This window comes from Saimiri boliviensis, chromosome 15 (genome assembly GCF_048565385.1).
Source record: "Saimiri boliviensis isolate mSaiBol1 chromosome 15, mSaiBol1.pri, whole genome shotgun sequence".
Taxonomy (NCBI): domain Eukaryota; kingdom Metazoa; phylum Chordata; class Mammalia; order Primates; family Cebidae; genus Saimiri; species Saimiri boliviensis.
Window position 1 is genome coordinate 41,413,924 of NC_133463.1, and position 20,508 is coordinate 41,434,431.

Genomic DNA, 20,508 nt, shown 5'->3' on the forward strand with positions numbered 1-20,508 from the left:
ACATGATACACGGTAAGCACATGGCTCTTGGTGATTAGTAACTACAATGGAGTTACGCTGGCTTCCAGCAAAAAGGAATGGAATTTTAAAAACTACCTATTGGGTGTTATGTTCACAACCTAGGTGATGGGTTCAATCAAACTCCAACCTCAGCATCATGCAATATAGCTCTGTAACAAAGCTGCGTGTGTACCCCCAATTCTAAAATAAAGTTAAAAAAAACTCACAAAGTAACCTTAGGCCATGCATGGTGGCTCATGCCTGTAATCCCAATATTTTGGGAGGCTGAGGTGGATGGATCACGTGGTTAGAAGATCAAGACACTCTTGGCTAACACGGTGAAACCCTGTCTCTACTAAAAAATAGAAAAAATTAGCCAGGCATGATGGAATGCATCTGTAGCCCAACCTATTCGGGAGGCTGAGGCAGGAGAATTGCTTGAACCTGAAGGCGGAGGTTGCAGCGAGCTGAGATCAGGCCACTGTACTCCAGCCTGGGTGACAGAGTGAGACTTTGTCTCAAAAAAAAAAAAAAAAAAAAAAAAAAAAAGAAGAAAGCAACCTTAAAAATCCTCCTTTTTCATCTCCGAAATTGTGTGTATGAGAAAGATGAAAGAAACATATTGTTAATAACTTACACAATACTAACCTCACTTATAAATCTTAGAAGTTTGGCGTACTGTGAAATGTGGAAAGTTAACTTCTCTACCCAAACTTTGCACTCTACATGCAGGTGTATATTGTGAAAGAGTAGTTACATTTGTGAACGAATTAGCTAATTTTGGTTCATCAAATAAGCTGTAGTTACTCATAGTTACTAGTAGTTATAGTCACCATGTTGTGAAAGGTGCAAGTCATACTTTGCTCCAGCTTTATGGACATGAATGAATAAATTGATTTCACCCTCACAAAAGGCCCTGTAGATTTCTTCCCTTTGGTTTTGCCTCCCTCAACCTGTTTGAGAGTAGCTATTAGAGACATGTTTCTGTATGATGCTGTGGTGCCTAACAGTTTTCTCACACACAGTAGGAAAATTCTAAGATATAGATAAAGGTTTTCATGGATGGTAAGTGGCCCCATCTTAGACCATGAACCTAAGTGGTGCCAGGACTCGGGGTTTTAGAGCTTTGCATTAGAATATTGAGTATTCAAGCAGTTATTAATAAAAAATATACTTGGGCTCTTATTGGTTATTCTTCATATGTTTAGCTTTTTTAGAAATTCCAATTGAGCAAGAGAAAGATATTTGTTTTCCTGCATCCCTGGGTCACAGTGCCATGGAAAAAATTCTAAAATTCTCCTAACGGTATATTGACTATAATAAATGCTTAAAAATGGGATAAGGTTGAAGACAAAACTGCAATTACATTACTTAGTATATGACTGGCTGTGGTTTGAAGTGTTTTTCTAGAGTGTGAGGGTTGGATTACATACCATGTATATAATAGTTATTTGATGATAGGTAGATGATAGATACAGATATATTTCAGATATATATCCATAGATACACATAAGACAATAATAATATATTTTATGCATAAAGATGAACTTATGTTTGCATTACTAAGGGGATTTATTCTGTAAATAATAGTCATGTCTCAAACTGATTTAAGTATATATATATATATATATATATATATATATATATATATATATATAGCAGCTTTATTTGCTTGGTTAGAGAACTGTGCCAGTAATGCCATGGTTATAAGATGATCACATTATAGGCATACCTAACCAGCATTACAAGGGGGAATATCCTGTCAGTCATGTAAATCTTCTTTCTGAAGCAATCTGCAACATTCTAATTCTGACATCCTACCAGAAACTAAACACCCAGTGATGGCACCAACTGGCTTGCAAACTTGAGATCACAACTATTGTTGATATTCCACATTTACTTGTTATTTAACTACCTTGCTTGTTCATATGTAGAAGAGACTAAGGTCCAAATGGACTGGTATACACTAACACCATGACCAAACCTAAAAGAAAAACAATAAACTGAAAAAGGATTTATTATAGTTGAGGGGTTCTTTTTTGCTGCTATTAATAGTCTCATTAATTAAATCTTCTAGTATACCACAAACAAAAATCAACTTTTCTAGTAGAACAGGCAAACAATATTCAATAAATATATGTCTACCTGTATAAGGCATAGTGCTTTCACGTATTATATTAAACATCACCAAATGACATAAAATATTTTATAAATAAAAGATAAAATTCAGAGAAGTACGTGACTTATTTTAAAAAATATACCCAGTGAGTAGTTAAGTAGTCTATTTGGTTATCTTCAAAGTCTATTATCTTTCCATTACAAAATACTAATAAAAACTTGTAACTGGTAGCCCAGTGGTTTTGCTATTCTTGGTTCATCTGAAGAGGTACTTTATGCATTTGCTTCTGGCCGTAATGCTGATAGGCTTCCAAGGTTACAAATAAGCAGAAGAGAAAATAACTAAACTGCTTAAGACTGTAAAAATGTAAAACAAAAAAGAAAGGCGAGTACCCAAAGTTTTCAGAGTAAACATAATCAGAAATGAAAGGTCAATGAGATAGTTAAAATTATTTTTAAATACTATATACCAGCCGGGCGCGGTGGCTCAAGCCTGTAATCCCAGCACTTTGGGAGGCCGAGGCGGGTGGATCACGAGGTCGAGAGTTCGAGACCATCCTGGTCGACATGGTGAAACCCCGTCTCTACTAAAAATACAAAAAATCAGCTGGGCATGGTGGCGTGTGCCTGTAATCCCAGCTGCTCGGGAGGCTGAGGCAGGAGAATTGCCTGAACCCAGGAGGCGGAGGTTGCGGTGAGCCGAGATGGTGCCATTGCACTCCAGCCTGGGTAACAAGAGCGAAACTCCGTCTCAAAAAAAAAAATAAATAAATAAAAATAAATACTATATACCTTGTATGAATGAATTAATTTCCTGTTTCTAAAAGCTTCCATATGCTAGGAAAATGTGAAAAATTATGAAATCTGCACATTTATGTTACAAGGTATATTTCTTTAAATATCCATTTTTGATAGGTATTTTCAAAATATAAATTAATACTACTAGAACAGAAAATAAAAATTTTTGAATCAATTGGGGTTTTGATAAATCATCACAAAATCAAAATGACACTTTTCAAGTTGATGTTTTAACATATTTTACACCCTTTGACACTGTTTTAGTTATCCTTAAAATAGGTAGAACCTTAGTATTACTCTAGTTTCATCTAACAAAGACATGAATTGATGCATCATATGCTAATTTCCAGGAGATTATTTTTAAAAAGTGATTTATTCTTCAAAGAAGATGCTGAAGTGGAAATTTTAGCATTTCTTGTGTATGTCAACCAATGACAAAAACCACATGATTGTCTCAGTTGTAGAAAAGGCTTATAATAAAATTCAACATCTGTTCAGGTTAAAAAACTGTCAACAAACTAGATATTGATGGAACATATTTCAAAATAATAAAAGCAATTTGTGACAAATCCAAGCCAATATCATACTGAATGCGAAAAAGCTGGAAGCATTCCCTTTGACAACCAGCACAGGACAAGGATGCCCTCTCTCATCACTCCTATTCAACACGGTATTGATAGAAGTAAGCTTCAGAAGGTGGGTAATAAAAAACTCCTCTGGGCTCCAGGAGCATGTTCTAACTCAATGCAAGGAAGCTAAGGACCTGAAAAACAGGTTAGAATTGCTAACTAGGATAACCAGTTTAGAGAAGAACATAAATGACCCGATGGAGCTGAAAAACACCGCATGAGAACTTCATGAAGTATACATAAGTATCAATAACCAAACTGACCAAGTGAAAGAAAGGATGTCAGAGAATGAAGATCAACTTAATAAACAAAAGCACAAAGATGAGATTAGAAATAAGAAAAGGAACAAACAAAGCCTCCAAAAAATATGGTACTATGTGAAAAGACTAAGCCTACATTTGATTGGTGTACCTGAAAGTGATGGGGAGAATGGAACCAAGTTGGAAAACACTCTCCAGGATATTATCCAGGAGAATTTCCCCAACCTAGCAAGACAGACCAACATTTGAATTCAGGAAATACAGAAAACACCACAAAGATACTCCTCAAGAAGAGCAACCCCAAGACATATAATAATCAGATTCACCAAGGTAGAAATGAAGGAAAAATATGCTAAGGGCAGCCAGAGATAAAGATTGGGTTACCCACAAAGGGAAGCCCATCAGACTAACAGCGGATCTCTCTGCAGAAACCCTACAAGCCAGAAGAGTGGGGGCCAATATTCAAGATTCTTAAATAATTTTCAACCCAGAATTTCATATTTAGTCAAACTAAGCTTCATAGCATAGGAGAAATAAAATCATTTATAGACAAGCAAATGCTGAGAGATTTTTGTAACCACCAGGCCTGTCTTACAAGAGTTTCTGAGGGAAGCACTAAATATGGAAAGAAAAACCAGTACCAGCCACTGCAAAAACATACTAAATTGTAAAGACCATTGACACACTGAAGAAATTGCACCTACTAAGGGGCAAAATAACCAGCTAGCATCATAATGACAGTGTCAAATTCAAACTTAACAATATTATCCTCAAAAGTAAATGGGCTAAATACCCTAATTAAGAGGCACAGACTGGCAAATTGAATAAAGAGTTAAGACCCATTCGTGTGTTGTATTCAGGAGATCCACCTCATGTGCAAAGACACACATAGGCTCAAAATAAAAAAAATGGAGGAATATTTACCAAGTAAATGGAAAGGAAAATAAAAAAAAAGCAGGGGTAGCAATCCTTGTCTCTAATAAAACAGACTTTAAACCAACAAAGATCAAAAAAGACAAAGAAGGGCATCGCATAACTGTAAAGATATCAATGCAATGAGAAGAGCTAATTATTCTAAATATATATGCATATATATATATATATATATATATATATATATATGCACCCAATACAAAAGCATCCAGATTCGTAAAGCAAGTTCTTGGACACCAACAAGAGACTTAGACTCCCACACAATAATAGGAGACTTTACCACAAAGAAGTTGAATCCCTGAACAGACCAATAACAAGTTCTGAAATTGGGGCAGTAATTAATAGCCTACCAAACAAGAAAAGCCCAGGATAAGATTCACAGCCAAATTCTACCAGAGGTGCAAAAAGGAGTGGGTACCATTTCTTCTAAAACTATCCCAAACAATAGAAAAAGAGTGACTTCTCCCTAACTCATTTTATGGGGCCACTATCATCCTGATACCAAAACCTGGCAGAAACACAATAAAAAAAAAGAAAATTTCAAGTCAATATCCCAGTACAAAAATCCTCATTAAATACTGGCAAACTGAATCCTGCAGCACATCAAAAAGCTTATCTACCATGATCAAGTCAGCATCATCCCTGGGATTCAAGGCTGGTTCAACATATGCAAATCAATAAACATAATCCATCACATAAACAGAACCAATGACAAAAACCATATGATAATCTCAATAGATACAGAAAAGGTCTTTGATAGCCTTCGATAAAATTCAGCACCCCTTCATGCTAAAAACTCTCAATAAACTAGGTATTGATGGCACGTATCTCAAAATAGTAAAAGCTATTTATGACAAGCCCACAGCCAGTATCATACTGAATGCACAGAAGCTGGCAGTATTCCCTTTGAAAACTGGCACAAGACAAAAATGTCCTCTCCCACCACTTCTGTTCAACACAGTATTGGAAGTTCTAGCCAAGGCAATTAGTCAAGAGAAAGATATAAAGGGTATTCACATAGGGATAGAGAAGTCAAATTGTCTCTGTTGCAGGTGACATGATTGTATATTAAGAAAACCCCATGATCTCAGCCCAAAATCTCAAGCTGATAAGAAAATTCAGCAAAGTCTCAGAATACAAAATCAATGGGCAAAAATCACAAGCATTCCTATACACCAATAATAGACCAACAGCCAAATAATAGAGTGAACTTCCATTCACAACTGCTACAAAGAGAACAAAATATCTAGGAATACAACTTACAAGTGAGGTGAATGACCTCTTCAAGGAGAACTACAAACTACTACTCAAAGAAATAAGAGAGGAGACAAATATATGGAAAAACATTTCATGCTTATGCATAGGAAGAAGCAATATTGTGAAAATGGCCATACTGCCCAAAGTATGTAGATTCAATGCCATTCCCATCAAGCTACCATTTACTTTCTTCACAGAATTAGAAGAAACTACTTTAAATTTCATATGAATCCAAAAAAAGCCGATACAGTCAAGACAATTCTAAGCAAAAAGAACAAAGCATGAAGCATCACACTACCTGACTTCAAACTATACTACAAGTCTACAGTAACAATGAACAGCATGGTATTAGCACCAAAATAGATATATTGTCCAATGGAACAGAACAGAGGCCTCAGAAACAATACCACACATCTACAACCATCTGATCTTTGACAAACCTGACAAAAACAAGCAATGGGGAAAGGATTCTCTATTTAATAAATGGTGTTGGGGAAACTGGCTAGCCATATGCAGAAAACTGAAACTGGATTCTTTCTTTACACTGTATACAAAAGTTAACTCAAGTTGGATTAAAGACTTAAATGTAAGACCTAAAACCATAAAAACCCTAGAAGAAAACCTAGGCAATACCATTCAGAACATAGGCATGGGCAAAGACTTCGTGATTAAAACACCAAAAGCAATGGCAACAAAAGCCAAATTGACAAATGGGATCTAGTCAAACTAAAGAACTTCTTCATAGCAAAATAAACTATCATCAGAGTGAAGAGGCAACCTACAGAATGGGAGAAAATTTTGCAATTTGTTCGTCTGACAAAGAGCTGATATCCAGAATACCTAAAGAACTTAAACAAATTTACAAGAAAAAATCAACCCCATCAAAAAGTGGGTGAAATATATAAACAGACACTTCTCAAAAGTAGACATTTATGTGGCCAGCAAACATATGAAAAAAAGCTCATCGTCACTGGTCTTTAGAGAAACACAAATCAAAAACACAATGAGATACCACCTCATGCCAGTTAGAATGGCCATATTAAGAAGTCAGGAAACAACAGATGCTGGCGAGGATGTGGAGAAACAGGAACACTTTTACACTGTTGGTGGGAGCATAAATTAGTTCTACCATTATGGAATACAGTTTGGCAATTCTTCAAGGATCTAGAACTAGAAATATCATTTAATCCAACAATCCCATTACTGGATATATACCCAAAGGATTATAAATCATTCTACTATAAAGACACATGCACATGTATGTTTATTGCAGCACTGTTCACAACAGCAAAGACTTGGGACCAACCCAAATGCCCATCAATGATAGACTGGATAAAGAAAATGTGGCACATACACACTGTGGAATATTATGCAACCATAAAAGAGAATGAGTTCATGTCCTTTGCCTGGACATGAATGAAGCTAGAAACCATAGTTCTCAGCAAACTAACATAGGAACAGAAAACCAAGCACCGTATGTTCTCACTCATAAGTGGGAGTTGAACAATGAGAACACATAGACACAGGGAGGGGAGCATCACAAACCAAGGCTTGTTGGGTTGGGGGTGGGCCTAGGAGAGAGATAGCATTATGAGAAATACCTAATATAGATGACAGGTTGATGGGTGCAGCAAACCACCATTGGACATGTATACCTATGTAACGAACCTGCACCTTCTTAAGCTCTGTATCCCAGAATTTAAGTATAATTTTAAAAAAAGATATTTATGCAGCCATCAAACATAGAAAAAAAGCTCAACATCACTGATTATTAGAGAAATGCAAATAAAAACCACAATGAGATACCATCTCACAAGTTAGAATGGTGATTATTAAAAAGTCAAGAAACAACAGATTCTGGTGAGGCTGTGTAGAAATAGGAAGGCTTTTACTGTTGGTGGGAATGTAAATCAGTTCAATCATTGTGGAAGACAGTGTGGCAATTCCTGACGAATTTAGAACCAGAAATACCACTTGACCCAGCAATCCCATTACTTGGTATATACTCAAATGAATATAAATGATTCTATTATAAAAATACATGCACAAGTATGTTTATTGCAGCACTATTCACAATAGAAAAGACATGGAACCAACACAAATGCCCATCAATGATAGACTGGATAAAGAAAATGTGGCACATATACACCACGGAATACTATGCAACCATAAAATGAAATGAGATCATGTCCTTTGCAGGGACATGGATGAAGCTGGAAGCCATCATCATCAGCAAACTAACACAGGTACAGAAAACCAAACACTACATGTTCTCACTCATAAGTGGGAGTTGAACCATGAGAACTCATGGACACAGGGAGGGGGACAACACACACCAGGCCTGTCAGCTAGGTGGGGGAGGGGAGGGAGGAGAGCATCAGAACAAATAGCTAATGTATGCAGGGCTTAAAACCTAAGTGATGGGTTGGCAGGTGGAGCAAACCACCATGGCACACAGATACCTATGTAAGAAACCTGTACATTCTGCACATGTATCCTGGCACTTAAAAAAAGAGATGAATGTATATGTTGTCTAACAAAAAAAAAAGATGAATGTATGTTGTGTCTACTCTAAGTAGGTGCTCTGGTATGAAAAATGTAAAATATTGGGACCCTTCTGAGAATGTAAATTCATTAAAGGACAAATACAACCATAATGGCAAATATAAGGCAAGAAAATACATTATGTAATACCTTTTTAAAGATATACTTATTCATTTATATACATAATGTGTACCCATTTGTATTATGGTTAATCACAAGAGGGGAAAACACAATCTCTTTCTGGTATCCAGTACATTTTATGGAGATGATGGCATTTGAAAGGTTAGTGAAAAAGAAGGTATTTCAACAGATTAAAAAAGCATGAGCAGTTTCATAAAATATTCAGTTTGATGAGTGCACTACATACATATAAAGAAGCAGTAGGAGAACGACTGAAAGGATAAAGTAAGGTCAGACTGTGGAGACTTTAAAGGCTAAGCAAAGGCGTTTTATTGTAATTCAGAAAACAAAACAGATTTATTGAAATTTTTTTTTAGTTTGCTTTTGGAATATGGATATAATAAATTTTGCAAAAATATTTTGTAATAAAATCTCTTTAGAAGCTTTGCTATAGTTAAATAATTGAATTATACATATAAACCAGATTTCTTAAGAGTGGTTTCTTCTAAGTATATGTATTGGTGTTCTGGTTTGGGGATGGAAAGTTACTTTTAGTTATATAGCTTTCAAAATTAACCATGATCTGTGTTATTTTTGCAATTTAAAAAGTGGAAAGGATGGAGAAAATTATACAGTATATTCAAATTTTGCATTCTTTCAATTATTTGGCACATAGAAACAATCAAAGACCGAAAAAAAGTTTGTTTTATAGTTCTAAGTTAAATTCTGGTTCCATAACAGAAGTGTTGTATGACTTCTGAAAAACTGCTTTATTTGTATGAATGTTTTTATTCCCAATCACTATATTTCATAATTTTACAAATAATGAAGATTCTAAGAATATAGGAATGGATCTAATGCTTCAATAAACACATAATATTAGAAAGAAACCTACAAGCACTCTAGGGCTGCTTACTTCTCAATTTAGAAATTGATTCTATTGAGTCTATGGGAGATCATCATCAAATTATTTAAGACTAATTATAATATTAGGAAACTATTTATAAGACATCCAGGAAATCCAAATTCATTTTAAAGGAAAACTTCTTAGATAATAGAGAGGCGTGTGTGTGTGTATGTGTGTGTGTGTGTGTGTGTGTGTGTGTATGTGTGTGTGTTTCCTGGAGCTTCCTTCTTTGGTTCTTGTTAAAGCAAGGGGAAATTCTGAGAAAATTTCAGTTTGAAATCACTTTTGAGAATGTTATCAGGCCGACTCTTGAAACATTAGTAGGAATCAGCTAGGCAATTACATATGAGAAAGGAATTTAAAACAGTTGGAAATTCCGTAATAAAAACATAGAAAGATCCAAAGTTAAGGAAAACACTGACTATTGGAGAATGCAGCACCACCGCAGGCATTGAATTTAAATAACTTTCTCTTTGTAATTAATTCTGGTTATCTGTGTCAAAAACAGGTAAGGTTAGAGAGAGTAAGGAAAGGGGGGAAGATAAAATAAGCCATAGTTTTAATGTTGTTTTATAAAATAATCTCTGGTGAAAACACCACATATGATGTGATACCATTTACCTAAACTGCATGTGTAGGGGATATATATATATATATATATATATATATATATATATAGAGAGAGAGAGAGAGAGAGAGAGAGAGAAAGCAGTATTAAAGATAGTCAACAAAAAGATTTTTGCATTGAGATTTCAAACATATTTTTATATCCTTTTTACGTCTTTTTTCATGTTTAATAATTAGCATGCATTACTTATATAGTCAGAGGAAACAATAAAGCTATTGCCACTTTGGGCAAAAAAGTTCTTCCCAGTTTTGATCACAAATGCTTCTTCATACCTTCCTCTGCTTAAAAAAGTACCACAATAATAAATGAAATTCTTCCTCCAACATGGGTGGTTTCTAAAAATATGAATTGTTATTAAAATTGTATTTGAATATAAATTTAAATCACATTGAATGATCCCTTCAGGATTCTTCCACTGATGGTTTAAATGTCCCTTGTTTTTTCAACAGAAATCTTCAATGGTCAATTACCATCCTAGAACTTAAAATTGTCCCTCCCTAATTCAACCTCAATCAAAAACATACCCACATCTTTTTTATTCTAAAATATATTCTTGGAAATATCCACTTCCTTCGTGTAATAAATATTGATCCACTCTTTCCAAATCCTCTTGTAGCCCCTGCCTTCCTTTTTTCCTTTCACAGTTAAATGAATTAAAAGTTTTGTCTATATTCTCATTGACTCTGTGTCCTTATTTAACAGTTCCAACTTTCAGTGTCCAAAGGAAGTATTAAAATAACAACTGAAAACGCTTGGCTCCAGGTATCATTCTAGGCAACAACCTTCGATCTTTTCTTCTGGGTATTCTTTTTTTTTTTTTAATCTCCCATTGACCCATGAGCAGAGTATCTTTTTTTGCTATGGCCCCTTGGGGGATTTGCTTGCTTTTTGTAAGTTTCCACCCAGGTAGCAGCTCTAAAATCACCAGAGTAAGCAGAGATTGTATAAAGGCAAATTTTGAAAATTTTTTAATGGGAAGGGAGAGATAAAATGCCCAGGATCCTCATAAATTAATGCATCTTGCCAAAGCTCAAGTCTTCAACATTTCTTATTATAGTATGAAAATTATTCCCGCCTTAACACACACACACACACACACACACACACACACACGTGTGTGCACACACACAGTCTGACTTCCATGATTCTCTCAATGTAATTCTTACAAAAGTAAATCTGATTGTGTTACTGTCATTAAAATTCAATTTCCTTCTTTATCTTCAGAAAAACTTTTATTTCTAAGTATGGTCCTTTATGATTTGGTTCCTTCTCCTTAATTTGGCCAGTTTTTTGACACTTTAAAACAAAAATATGAATTCTAGTCAATCCAAACCGCGTGTGCTCTCTAAATGGCCAATACTTGTTTATTTCCATGCACTTTAGTTCTTCTATGTCCTTAACATGGAATTTATAACGACTTTTCATTTTTTTCTCATGCCATGACATTGTCTATCTGATTCCTACTCATCTTTCAAGAGTGAGCCTGACAACTGTGTTCTGATAATTGGCTTTTCTGATTGCTATCAACAATTTCTTCAGTTGCTCTTTCTCAGTGATCCCATAGCACTCTCTATTTACTTCTGTCCAATAATAAAATATGTAATATGCAGGAATTCCCTTTCAGCTTGCCAGCTTCTGCAACTGGACTGTAAACTGCCCTAAGGTCTTTTGTGACTTTTAAGTTTGAATTCCAAGAACTTTGCCACAGTAAGTTTTCAATAAATATTTTCTAACTGTATGGCATGAACATCAGGCATGAAAATATTGAGAATTTCATATATGGATTTTCAAAATAAACTGTAAATACTGGTGTTAGATTTAGAAGTTTCTTTTTTATGTCTGGCTTACTGGATGTCACTCTTGTTGAAGTCAATAATTCACAGGTATCTGAACTGAATTTCAGAGCTCCTAATATAAGCCATACTAAAAGGAAAAGATATGTCATTTCAACGATAACACAAAAGATAAAGGGAAGGAAGGGAAAAAGGAAGGAAAGCCAATAGTAGCTAGCAGTTTTAAGATTACACTAGAAAGATAGAGATGAAACACCCCTTTATGCTTGTATTTGGTAAGAAACTCTACAGTATCTGTTAGTCGAAGATAGAGAGCTTGAATATACAAATAATAGCAAGGCATAGTGTGTGAAAACAGTGAATAAACATGGATATATGTGACTATATCATTAAGCAAATAAGCTTTATTCAACCTTTACATGGCTTCCTTTATTAAGATAATTTGTCTTAATTTCAGTGTTTTATCTCAATTAAAGATGTATATCTTTTAATTAATGAAGTAATCTTTTAAGATATTTTGGTGGCTCTTACAGCTAAAACACACATGCTATTTGTAAATATAAAATTACAATTCCTAGTAATACCACTTTAAAATATATTAGTACAACTTGGGAAGTAGATATTAAATATTTTTGAAACAAGAAGCTCTTGCCCACCAGTCTGTCAGTGTGGGCCCAGTATTACTTCGAAAATGTTTTTCTTTTTAGGCACCAACTCAGTGTCCCTCTCACTTGTACAAGTGTATGGCAAGTAATTACCTTTCTATGAATGGGAGATGAGATCACTTGAACTTCAGTGGTTTGACTAAATCTGCTCTATACAGTTGTTCCTTTGTATATGAAAATGATCGTACAGGAGGAACTAGATAAATTTAGAGTCCAAGCAGCCTATTGGAAAGAAAGGGAGCAAGGTTCAGAGGTCCACATCAGAGCCTACAGAATATTGGAAATTCAGGAGCAATTTACAGCAGGAGAACATGGAACAACATCAGGAGGCAGGGACATTTTGAAAATGAGAAGTTTTGTGTACTTCCTGGGCTCTCCAACTATCCATTGTGCATTCTTTAGACTAAAAAAGCCTACAAACAGCAATTCTGGATGTTAGAAGACCTCAAATAGTTGATATTAACTTTCTTGCTAAAATGGATAGTGGATAACTCATGCAATTAATTGGACAAGTGCAATATTCAACCGTATTTGTATCGCCGAGCTGGCGAAGCGGGTCATACAACTTATGCTGAAGGGGGAAAAATCACATTTGTTACAATCATTTCCAGATATGAAATATTTGTACCATGAAAATATCCATCTCTATAAAGTGGAGTTATAAATCATCTCATGATAAGTTATTTCCTGTTACTCTACCTTGTATGGATGCTAACACTTCAATCATTCTTCCTCTATAAAAGCTATTTTGGTTCCAATATTAATGCAAATGCAAAGTTAATGTTTCATAATCTCACTCCATGGATATAAACATCTTTCCTCTGTTGACTTCACAGTCATGTTAAAAACACTGTTGCCTCAGTAACACTTCTCAGATAGTAAATCATTCACTGCATACATTCTGGCCAAACTAGATCAATTTTATTTGCTTTTCTGTTTCTCATTAACACAGTTCAATAAATAAATTCATTACAAAGTAAACTTTAACACCAAATTCTTTCTACACAATATAATAAGTTTGCAAGCATTTTCTATAAGGGACAGATGGTTTAAATACTAGGCTTTGCAGGCCGTTTTTAAATATTTGTTTCAACTACTCAGTTTTTTGCAGCTTCAACGCTGCATAGACAATATGTAAATGAGTGAGCACATGGCCATTTTCCAATAAAAGTTACAAAAACTGGTGGCAGGCCATATTTGTTCTGTGAGTTTTAGTTTCCTAACCCCTATTTTATATTTAAAAACTGGCAAATAATCTAATACTTTAAAGGACTTTTTCTATTAACCAACCACCATTTCCAGAACTTGAATTCTGCAACATTTATTAAAAAAATTCTTTTAAGTACAGTACATTTATCTTGGATTCCTTCTTATCTCATAATCCAGTGGCCTACAAAAGGTGGAACAGTAGGAACCATCCAACAGAGTGCAGGCAACTCCAATCAATGTCAGTGAAAAATTATTTTTCTGAAAAAATTATTTATTGATCTTAGCTCTAAACAACTGATTTGGTTATTTTTTGTAATTTAATACTTTCCTTATTAGTTTCAAACTGTCATGTTTTATTATGTATCATTAAAATGAAAAAAAAAAGCACTGTATTCTTCATGTGCTAATTCATACAACTTTATTATGTAATTGGTCAAGAGTAAATTCATGAAGTTGAGATTCTTTAAACCCACCCGGCACAGTTCATAATTCCAAACCCGGTGGTGGTCTTCCCTATGCCTGGTTCCTACCTATGTCTGAATTTAAAGAGTAGATCAGATCAGCAACTCCCCCTTGGGCATAAAGTCTCAATTATACAAGTCGAATCAATTCAAGAGATCTACCATGCAACATTATTCCTCTAATTAACAATAATATAGAGTACACTTACACATTTTTTAAGAGGGTAGACTTTATGTCAAGTGTTTTTACCACAACAAAGTACATTTATTAAAACTCAGTTAATTCTATATAAACATAAATAATATTGTGATTATAAAAAGAAAACAAAATTTATTTCACTTATTTAATGTAACAACTTATTGTTTGAATTTTTGTGAACTGAGATTTTTATGCATCTCTTTCAAATTTAGCTGCATATTACATGTTTTTAAAAATTTTTGTGTATATCTCTTATTTCATATGAAATAAACTTTAAAACATTAAAAACAAAATGTGTTCTCTGACCAAATATGAGCATGGATAGATCAACATATCTGTTTAAATTCTCTAATATATATGTATATAAAAAGCAGAGTAATCTAGACAAAATCATTGACAATTTCCAGAAGTTAAAGCTGGAAAAAAAATGTATGATTATAACCAAATAGATACAAGCTTTCTTTTTTCAAAAAAGTCTAATTTTAAATAGTTAGCTTTTAAGTATTTTTAAGTATTTGCTTTTCTACTGAATATTTGATTTTTAAAATTACTTACATATATTTTCATGATTATATATACAAAGTTGAATAAAAAATATTTTTAGTTTATTTTCTGGCTATTATAATTACTTATTTCATTATTTTTACTAATTAAATTGTTGTTGTATAGGTGAGAGGAGTTCTAAACAATAATCCAATGTATGCATCAAATGCACACTAGGCACACTGCTTCCATAGTCTATAAAAAGAAAGTTGGGGAATCATATCACATGGAGCCTTGTAAGCTACTGTCATAATTCTAACTATTTTTTATTTTTCAAATTACAGGGGTCACATCCTGACAAACTTACATAACAGAATGAAGACACAGACAGATTTCTTGAGAATCCATTGCAATGAACTGTGGGAAGACAACAGGAGAATGTGGACACTGATTAGGAGGATGCTGTTATAAAAACATAGACAAGACATAATGGTTGCTTGGATATCAGTGGTAACAGAGGGTATTGTGAGAGCAGGCTTCATATTCTGGATATATTTTGAAGATAAACACATTAGTTCCTGAAAGACTTTGGATCTTGGATGAGAGAAAAAATAAGTAAAGAAAAATTCCAAGGTTTTGTCCTGAATAACTGAAGCGAAATTGCCATCAACTGAGACATGGTGAAGACTGAAAGAGGAATAGGTCTGAAGAGATCAGTAGTTTTTGTTTTTTGTTTTGTTTTGTTTTCCTGTTTGTTTTGAGACAATCTCGTTCTGTCCTTTAAGCTGAAGGATAGTGGCACGATCTCGGTTCACTGCAACCTCTGCTTCCCTGGTTCAAGGGATGGTCTTGTCTTAGCCTCCTGAGGATTTGGGATTACAGGCATGCACCATCATGCCTGGTTAATTTTCATATTCATATTTTTAGTAGAAATGGGGTTTTGTCATGTTGCCTAGGCTGGTTTTGAACTCCTGACCTCAAGTGATCCACCCGCCTCTGCCTCCCCAAGTGCTAGGATTACAGGCATGAGCCACTGTGCCCAGCCAGATCAGTAGTTTAAAACTGGCATATTGAGTATGAGAAGTCTGCTAGACCCCCAAGTGGTGACATCAAGGAGCTGGTTTAATATATGAGTTTGCAGTTTCAGAAAGAAATATGGATTGGATATAAATGGGATGGTTGTTAGGATATACAGGAAAATTAAACTCATGAAACTATGTGAGATCATCCAAAGATAGAGTACACACAACTAAGAATGAAACCCTTAAATATTCCAATATTAGAAAATTAGAAGAGGATAAAGCTACAACAATATCCAAAAAGGGGCAGCAGAGAGGTAAGAGGACATCCATTAAAGTAGAAGTACCGTATGGAAAGCCACTCGAAAAAGTATTTAGAAGAATAAATAAGATACTGGATGGAAACAGTTATTACAGACTTTGTCATCTAATAACTCAATAACACTACTTGCTAATCATTATTATGGTATGTTAGTTTGACATATACTTAAATTGATTGGCATATTCAATTTACAGATCAGTGAATAAACTAGTTAAAAACTAGTTTATTGTTTAAGCTCACCATACCCCAAAATAAAAACTCACATATCACTTTAGTTAATGTGATAATTAAATTTTAATTGGTTTTGTGAGGTTGTTCACTTTTAATGAATAGATATGTTTTGAAGTTTTATTGTTGGAAAAACAAATATTATGTATGTAAAACTAACAAAAATAATTTGAATGAATACTGTAGATTGGCAAGATCTTTTTTGTTGTTGTTGTTTAAAGTGTTCTGTTCATTACCCATGTTTGAGAGAAAGTACCCTATCTACAGTTCTGCTAGAATACTCATCATTCCCAGTACACATCCTGACATTTCACACCTCCCTGCTTTTGCTTATGTTCTTTCTCTGCCTGATATCCTTCCACTTGAGGGTTCCTTCTCCTCTGAAAAGCACAACCAGAATTATTCATTGCCTCTTTGGTTATCCTATGGCATTTTAAATATATCTGTATTATACTGCAGTGTTAATTTATTAGATTATGGCCTACTTAATTTTTTATATATTGACTCTATTTTCAAGAACTCTAAAAAGATTAAGACCTGGTCTGTCTTTCTGGCTGTGGTTTTCTTAGTACCAAGCTTTATCCCTTGCAGAGCAGACACACTTAATACATATTTGTTAAGTTTACTGAACGGTCCCTTTTTCTTGATTTCTAAGGTGCTATCTATATCAAGAAAACCTGGCAACTTGACAAAAGTTATTTAAAAAAGAGAAGCTGCATTAAATATGTGATGATTTAAAAATACATCTTACAGAAAAATTAAATAGAAAAAAATTACATATCTAAATGGATGTAATTCACTAATGTGTGCTCAAAAGGAAAGCTAAACATATTAAAACAGAAACAGAATGTATAAAACAAATGAATAAAACAAGATATGAAACATTACAAAGTAAAACTGTATATTCTGCTTTAGAAAATGTCACTGCATATAAAAATGGCAGGCTTTTGTTCAGAGATGGCTTCCAATTGCAACTCAGCATGCTTTATCTCTTAACAGCTTTGCAAAACCACAATAGCTTCTATCTCTCTGTTGTATTTCGATAATTGCTGCCCTCCCAATTAATCATTGCATCATTTCATCAGTTACTGCATTTTCCATCGTTGAGTTGGTGATATCTTTGCTTGGTTGCATATAGGCAAAATTAAGCTTAAGGACAAAGGTACATTATTTAAGTGACTTGCAATTATTTGCATTATTATTAAATAGAGAGCACAGTGCTATTAAGGCAAAGTTGAAATTTCCAGGATATTACCATCCTATGAAAGTCATTAATCAGTTACAGCAACATAGCCTAATTAACTACAAGTACTCAGAGGCCTTTGATGACTTCACAAGGTCTACATTGCAATAGCAATGAATACTTTACACCTTCAGAAGATGAAGAGTAAAAGTTACAGGCCAAGTCTAGTGTTTCAAAATTTATGTCTTATCTCCAGAGGAAAAAAATTAAGTTATAGGTTTTTAGAGTATTAGAAAAGTATCATATCATGTAATGTAGCCATGCAAGTTAGAGGAAAATACACTTAGAGGTAACACTGCAATTTAAAACTAGAAATTGAAACAATATTATCTTTATTTTAAATGCTAATTCTCATTAAATAATTTCATGTTTATTCTCCACATTGTGTATCTTCAAAATCTTTTCAAAATATACGGACAGTAAAAAAAAAAAATCACAAAATTATCTTTTACATAAAGAGGTTAATTTGAACCCAATACAGAAAAATAGTACCAAGCACAGTTTGTATATTTCATATCTGACAATCTAGGCAAAAAATCAAATGTGCTATTTTCATTTCGTGGCTATATAGGACTTTAATGTCCCAACGGTGAATCAGTGGCCTATAAGAGTGTCATTATTCCTAATAATAGTGCAAAATCTATTAAATTTATGCCATGGCAAACCAAATAATTTGGTTATCTTGCAATTCTTTTAATGATGAGTACATTAATGGAGATCATCTAATCTACAAGAACAGGAGGTGAAACAGACACACAACTCCCTAGAGTAATTTAAAAAGTAAAAACAAGTATTGTAAAGACTATTGTAAAACATATATTTTGGCATACACAGATCTTTGTTGTGCATATCTGTGTTCTGTTTTCCTGACCATTATGGTCTCCCTTCCTGACTATACTGAGTGGCTTCAGTGTGGCAAGTTACAGTCTAAAGGAGATTTTTTAGGTTGCTAAATGTTGCGTGAAATTGGAGAGGCTACTTGTTTGCAAATGATGACAGATAAACAGGACAATTATTTAATAGTTTAAAAAAGAAACCACAAAGCTATAATTTGAGCATAAATCACCACACAAAAATGTCACAAACAAAATAAAATTGGTTATGCCAAATATTCACTATAACCAGATCAGCCAAGCATCTTTATTAAAGATCAGGATTAAACATAGAAATAACTTACAGAGTATAGTTTTTCACTAATGTTATTTATTATGGGATATTGTTTCCACCCTTATTTGAAAAAATTAAACAAAGGAGAGCTGTATTCCTATGTTATGAACAATGTAGTTCTACTAATCAATTTATTCTTTTTAAAAATTTCTGGTTTTGTTAAGTACTAAAATAAAGTATAAGCATATTATTTAAAGAAAATCCACTGCTGAATAAACTTACCAATTTTTCTTACACAGCTTTTGCCCTAAGTCTGAGAGCAATATTAGAACAACATGTTTTTGCAAAGTTCCTTTTTTGGTTTTTGGTTTGCTTTTTCTCTTTTAAAAATTAGGTATCATTTACATACATTAAAATATATAACACTCAAATATTCAATTTTATGAGAGTTGATAATTGTATATGTCTATACAACAGCATCCAAACAAGATATAGAATATTTCTACCACCAAGAATATTTTCTTTCAATTTCTAGTCAAATCCCATCCTCGGCCTTTAAGTCTATCATCATCTTTTTAACTTACAGGTCCATAGGTTAGTTTTACTGTTTTAGATACTCATACAAATGAAATGCAATGTGAGCTCTTGGGTGCTTAGCTTTGTATGATTTGCATGTTTGTAATATTTATCAGTGTTTGTACATGTATTCTTTCTTTTTATTGCTGAGTATTCTGTTGTATGAATATTCATTATCCAATCATTTTTTTAATCCATTACCTCATAGATATTCAGATACTTTCTAAGTTTAAATTCTATTTAAATTCTATTATAAATAGAATTTCTATGAACAGTCATAAAAAGTCTTTTTGATAAAATTCAAAATAGGAATACAAGTAGTTCTAGTTACTTGGGAGGCTGAAGTATTAGGATCACATGAGCCCAAGAATTTGAGGCTGCAGTGAGCTGTCATGGTACCATTGCATGGCAGCCTGGGTAACAGATCGAGATCTTGTCTCAAAAAACTAACAAACAACAACAACAACAACAACAACAATCAAATTGTATTTCTATATAATCTAGTGAAAATTGAACAATGAAATTTAGAACATAATTTATAAAAGTTACTAAGAATCTCTTAAAAATCGACCTGTTTTCAATTCCTAATTGTTCTTTTTATCTTGCTTTGGCCAAGACTTCTACATCTCCTGCTAGCACACTGAACTTTGTTTCTGCTATTCATAATACATGGCTATGATAACAAAGTGTGTATTTTGTAGCAAATATGTTCAGATATCTGTAAGCTCAGATAATACTAAATGTCATAATAGTATAAAAACAATGCAGAAATATGGAAATTTTCTATTTATTTTAGACATTTTTCTCTGACTATCTCTATTTTATGAGTTACTTACTTTATAAGGTCATCCATCAGTTGCAGATAAAATTAATTACAACAAAGATTATTAAGCCTACCTTGGGCAAATTTTCATAGCTGTGCTTTATTACTCAAAATGAGAAATCTGTATGGATATAAAAGTCATCTGCTATTACCAGTCCTTCTACTTTCTACTAGGATCTCCAGAAA

At 33.7% G+C, this 20,508-nt stretch overlaps 1 protein-coding gene across 16 annotated transcripts in view; it reads right to left on the reverse strand.

Moving 5' to 3' along the window:
• RALYL (RALY RNA binding protein like) overlaps positions 1 to 20,508 on the reverse strand; it is a 768,288-nt gene that overhangs the window by 482,283 nt on the left and 265,497 nt on the right. Inside the window, exon 1 of one of the 16 annotated variants that reach the window (XM_074386924.1) lies at positions 12,746 to 14,616. The exons of the other annotated variants lie outside the window; for them this stretch is intronic. The gene's annotated coding sequence lies outside the window, so the exon portion shown is untranslated. Of the gene's footprint in view, positions 1 to 12,745; positions 14,617 to 20,508 lie in introns of those variants that run through there. 16 annotated transcript variants of the gene reach the window in all.